At 38.4% G+C, this 6101-nt stretch overlaps 1 pseudogene; it reads left to right on the top strand.

Moving 5' to 3' along the window:
* Positions 1 to 2108: 2108 nt before the first annotated feature.
* LOC143398074 (partitioning defective 6 homolog beta pseudogene) lies at positions 2109 to 3189 on the top strand (annotated as a pseudogene).
* Positions 3190 to 6101: the final 2912 nt, after the last annotated feature.

Raw genomic sequence — 6101 nt, 5'->3', positions numbered from 1 at the left:
CCTTTAAATCTCATATGCCTCTCAAAGCAAAGTTGAGTTGAAAGGCTCTGGCAGGGAAGATCCATTGTTCTTTTGAACAGTCCCATTGTTCATCCAATTCATGTTTATTGAGCACTTACTATGAGATGAGAAGGCCACTAGGCTATGGGGGAGCCCTTTCTTGGAGTGTTTTATTCAATGTCAAGGTTGAGTTTCGTGGACCATCACCACACCCACCCAAGAAAGGGGAAAGAAGACTGGCTGGCATGTGTGGAGTTCTTACATCCTGTCAGGGTTTGGCATGTATCAAAACTTATTTGAATCCTAGTGGATGAGTGCTGTCTATATGTTACAGATGTAAAAAATGGGAGCTCAGAGAGACCAGATAATTTGCCCAAGGACACACAGCAATGTTGTGCCAGAGTTATAGCCTATGGCTCCAATCATAAGGTCACATTCTTTCAGTGTTGGTGGCAATGACAGTCAATCAGGAAAGATGGCAAATAAGAAACAACAAAGAAATAATACGATGTCAAGACCTGGAAAGTTTTGAGGAAAAAAAAAAAACAATGTGAGAAGCAGGAGGTGATAGATGGGTTCGGGAGCAGCACCTTCAATGAGTGAAAAATTTAGGCCAAGGCTGGATGAAAGAGCAAATATGTGGGTTAGAATGGACCCCAAGCAGGGTCAGGGGAGAAGGCCAAGGTGCCAGGAGGTAAGATGAAGAGGTCACCAGAGGGGCTGGGGTTGTGTCTCAGTGGTAGAATGCTCGCCTAGCATGCACGTGGCACTGGGTTCGAGCCTCAGCACCACAACAATGCAAAATAAGGATACTGTGTCCACATAAAACTTAAGAATAAATATTTAAAAAAGAGGTCAACAGAGCACTCAGGGCCATGGAGGACTCAGAAATACCCCAGACTGTTCACCATCCAGGGATTTTGTGCAAGGCCCATGTGATCACAAGACTGGTGGTCTGCTGAGTGGAGAACAGGCCTGTGGGGGCAAATGGAAGTGTTTATTTCACCAGTCCAAGTGATAAATGGGTGTGGCTTAGATGGGTATAAAAAAGTAGTCCCTTTCCAATAACAAAACAATGTAACTTAACAAAGTAGAACCTGTTTATGTTTTAATAGATTCAGACAAACTGATTTTAGTTGTACCTTCTTCCTTTTGAAATTCATAGGACAATGAGCAGAGATGAAGTCTCCTTGACCACCCAGTTACAGATGAGAAGACTGAAGGTCAGAGAGGCCAGGAACCTTGCTTAAGTTCACATAATAAATTGTCCATATTCACACATGTGGGAAGTGGCAGGGCCTTGGTGTGAACTCTTGACAACCAACTCCCAGTCTCATATAACCACCATCATAGTACCCTGATCCCCCAGTTGACAAAAAAGTTTTTCATTAAGTGACAAATCTATGAATGACATTTCTGAGGGCCTATCCTATTCCATGTGGCCCTGAAGGGCACTGCTTTTAGCAGTCAGAATTCTACATAGCTAAAACTTGCTGTGGGAATGTGGTAGAGAGTTTCCTGTCCCTGGCAGCAATGAAGCAGGAATTAATCACTGCAAACATATAGATTCAAGCTTTTAATAGAGATTTATCTATATTATCTGTATTATCCCCTCCAACCTTAATATCCTGGGCATAGGACAGCCATTTATTCATATAGTGATTTGATCAGTTATTAAGCTTCTACTGTGTACCAGCCTTTGGGTTCAATGCCAAGTCACCAAAGAGAAAAAGGTCAATATGGTAGAGCTCACAGTGAAAATGACATTGAATGAATTTGCCAGTATTGCTCTCTTATGAGAAGTGGTGCCTATAGCTCAGAGATGTTCATATCTATTAGCTTTAGTTAACTTTTGAAAGAAAGTGTTAGCATTCTCATGAAGCACAGAGGGAGGGATTCACATCCCTGCTGGCCCTGCAGCCAGTCATACCCTGGATCCTGCCAGGTGAGCAGCTTGCCAAGTCTAGCTGAGCTTGTCCTGCCCAAGCAGCAGCTGCCCCATCTGCAGGTGCCTGTGACATGGTGTCCAGGGTCCCATCCCTGCTTGAGCCCACTGGCTGTGTGCTAGCTGTCTGTTCTCCTGAGTGGCAGCCAGACTGAGGAGCTTCATGGGGCTGTGCCTCAGCCTGAACAGTGTCCACCAGCACTGGGCAAGCAGTAGCTGCCTGGGCACCATAAAGGTGAAGAGCAAGTTTGGAGCTGAGTTTCATCAATTTTTGCTGGAAAGATCAAAACCTAGAAATTTGTTCACAGGATAATCAATGCAGACATCCAGGGAGACTTGCTGCCTATAAATAATGACAATTATCACAAATCTATGTCAACAGCCAATCCACTGTTTAGGATTTTTATACAAAAGAAAGAAGCAGCAGACTACAGTGCCTTCAGTACAAACATGCTGATAACGATGAAGATTGTTTTAATTAATGTGTTCAGTCCAGATAACCACAGAAAAAAGCCATGCATTAGTATGCCCCAGGATATCAGGCCTCTGTCTTCCATCATAGAAATGGATATGCTCCCAGAAACACACCATAAGGATTGTCTTTACAAATATGGCATTGAGAAATGCCCTGGTTTCTACATCTAGGATGGCTCAAGTGTCAGGGTAACACCACACCACCTAGAGAAAGTCCCTGGGATCTTTATATCCAGGATCCTCTATGTATATCTGGCTCAAAGCACAGGACTGTTAACTGTAAATGATGACATTTTTAGAAGTTAATGGTATGGAATTTTAAGGGAATAGTATTGACCAAGTAACAGATGTGTTGACTGCAAACAGCTGCAACCTCATCATAACAGTGAGACCAGCAAACCAGAGGAATAATGTTGTTAGAAAAAGTTGGAATTCCAGTAGCTCTGGCCAGTCTATCAATAATAGCCTTCTTAGCTATCCACAGCAGATGAAACCAAGCTTTGAGTGAAAAGATGAAGACAGCGATGAAGAGGACATTATTATTGAATACAATGGAGCACAGCAAGAGATTCCAAAGGCATTTCCTGAGGTGGAGATCCTGGAATCCTTAAGACAAATAGAACTCAGTTTTGAGTCTGGGCAATATAGTTTTATTCCTTCTCATGAATTAGAGCTTAGCACCCCTAGAAAGTAACATAAACACAGAACTTGAAAAACAAGCTTCAGATCAAAAACTCTTAGAAGAAGATGAAACAATTATAACATTATGAAACCATCGATTGAATGTTTTCTGAATGTTGAGGAGGCTGTGCGAACTATAATTTGGCAGTAATTGAAGCACTAAACCCATGATTATCCCACATCTGAACCACTGATGTGGGATAATCATGGGAATCAATAATGCAAGCTTGCAGGGCACGGTGGCCCACCTCTGGAATCCCTGTGGCTCAGGAGGCTGAGGCAGGAGGATTGCAAATTCAAAGCCAGCCCCAGCAAAAGTGAGGCCCCAAGCAACTCAGTGAGACCCTCTCTAAATAAAATACAAAATAGGGCTGGGGATGTGGCTCAGTGGCCAAGTGCCCCTGAGTTCAATCCCTGGTATCCCCCCACAAAACAGCAAAGGTAATCTGTTATTAAAATAGGTCAAAAACTGTTAATGCAACTTTTGTGGCTCAGAGGTAAATTTAGGTCTAAAACAAAGGGAAGTTTCTTGTGAAATAATATACTGTTGCTATATTTTCTAGAAGAACATTTTTTGAGCACATTCCTATACATGTGTGAGGGGATTGAATCATTTCTGTTTGAAGTGGTGAGAGAGAGAGGTTTTTGTTGTTGTTGTTGTTACATGTGGATTTCCAGTTTTCCCAGCACCATTTGTTGAAGAGCTTTCTCCAATGTACATTTTTGGTGCCTTTGTTTAATATAAGATTACTGAAGTTATGTGGGTTAGACTCTGTGTCCTCTATTCTGTACCTTTGGTCTACAGGTCTATTTTGGTGCCAATACCATACTGTTTTAGATACTATTGCTCTGGAGTATAGTTTTATGCCTGAAATAGTATTGACACCAGCTTCATTCTTCTTGCTAAGGATTATTTTGGATCTTCTGGGTCTCTTATTTTTTTCTGATGAATTTCATGACTGCTTTTTCTATTTCTGTACAGAATGTCATTGGGATATTGATTGAAATTGCATTGAATCTGTATAATGCTTTTGGTAGTTTGGTCATTTTAACAGTATTAATTCTGCTTATCCAAGAAAAAGGTAGACCTTTCCATTTTCTAAGGTCTTCTTTAATTTCTTTCTTTAGTGTGTTTTAGTTTTCATTGTAGAGGTCTTTCACCTCTTTCTTTAAATTTATTCCCAAGTATTTTTTTTAAGTTATGGTAAATGGAGTGGTTTTTCTAGTTTCACTTTCAGCAGATTTGCCACTGATGTACAGAAATATCTTTGATTTATGAGTGTTGATTTTATATATAGCTACTTTTCTAAATTCATTTATTAGTTCTAGGAGATTTCTGGTGGGATGTTTTGGGTCTTCTAGGTATAGAATCATATCATCTGCAAATAATGATAATTTGAGTTTTTCTTTTCCTCTCTGTATCCCTTTAATTTTTTTCATCTCTCTGATTGCTCTGGCTAGAGTTTCAAGAACTATTGTTAAATATAAGTGGTGACAGAGGGCATCCCTGTCTTGTTCCAGTTTTTAGAGGAGATGCTTTCAATTTTTCCCCATTTAGAATGATCATGGCTTATTGCTCATCATAGATAACCTTTACAATTTTGAAGTATGTTCTTGTTATCCCTAGTTTTTCAAGTGTTTTGAACATGAAGGGATGCTATGTTTTATCAAAGGCTTTCTTGGCATCTGTTGAGATGATCATATGATTTTTATCTTTGAGTCTATGGTGTGATGAATTACTGTATATTAAACCAAACTTGCATTCCTGGGATGATTTCTACTTGATAGCGATGCACTATTTGATTTGCCAGAATTTTATTGAGAACTTTTGTATCTATATTCATTAGAGATATTGGTCTGAAGTTTTCTTTCTTTGATGTGTCTTTGTCTGGTTTTAAAATCAGGGTGATATTGGCCTCATAGAATGAGTTTGGAACTTCCCTCTTTTCCAATTTCATGAAATAGTTTGAGAAGTATTGGTGTTAGTTGTTCTTTAAAAGTCTTGTAGAAATCAGTTGTGTATTCATGTTGTCTGGGGCTTTTCTTGGTTGGTAAACTTCAGATACCATCCTCTATTTACATGCTTGAAATTGATCTATTTAAATTGTAAATATCATCTTGATTTAGTTTAGGCATATCATATGCCTCCAGAAATTTATCAATGTTTTCTATATTTTCTATTTTATTGGAGTACAAATTTTCAAAATAATTTCTAAATATCTCCTTGTATTTCAATGGTGTCCATTTGATATTTTGCTTTTCATCATGAATTTTAGTAATTGGAATTTTCTCTCTCCTTCTCTTCATTAGCATGGCTAAGGATTTATCAATTGTATTTATTTTTTTCAAAGAACCAACTTTTTGTTTTGTCAATGTTTTAATTGCTTCTTTTGTTTCAATTTTATTGATTTCAGCTCTAATTTTAATTATTTCTTGTCTCCTACTGCTCTTGGGGTTGATTTGTTCTTCTCTTTGGAGAGCTTTGAGATGTAAGGTTAGGTCATTTATTTGTTGACTTTTTCTCCTTTGAAGGAATGAACCCCATGCAATTAACTTTCCTCTTAGCACTGCCTTAATAGTGTCTCAGAGATTTTGGTAAGTTGCATTGGTGTTTTCATTTACTTCTAAGAATTTTTTAATCTCCTCTTTGATATCTTTTGCAACACATTGTTCATTCAATAACATATTATTTAGTCTCCAGGTGTTCTAATAGTTTTATTTTTTATTTTATCATTGCTTCCTTATTTCATTCCACTGTGGTCTCATAGAAGGCAGGGTAGTACTTTACTTTTCTATATTTACTAAGATTTGCTTTGTGCCATAACATATGGTCTATTTTAGAGAAGGACCCATGTACTGATGAGGAGAAAGTGTACTAACTTGTTGATGAATAATATACTCTGTATTTGTCAGGTAAGTATAAGTTATTGATTGTATTATTGAGCTCTATAGTTTCTTTGTTTAGCTTTTGTTTGGTATATCTATCTATTTGTGAAAGAGG

This window comes from Callospermophilus lateralis, chromosome 1 (assembly GCF_048772815.1).
Source record: "Callospermophilus lateralis isolate mCalLat2 chromosome 1, mCalLat2.hap1, whole genome shotgun sequence".
Classification (NCBI taxonomy): Eukaryota; Metazoa; Chordata; class Mammalia; order Rodentia; family Sciuridae; genus Callospermophilus; species Callospermophilus lateralis.
The sequence above is the reverse complement of the archived record's forward strand: the minus strand, read 5'-3'. Positions and strand labels throughout refer to the sequence as shown.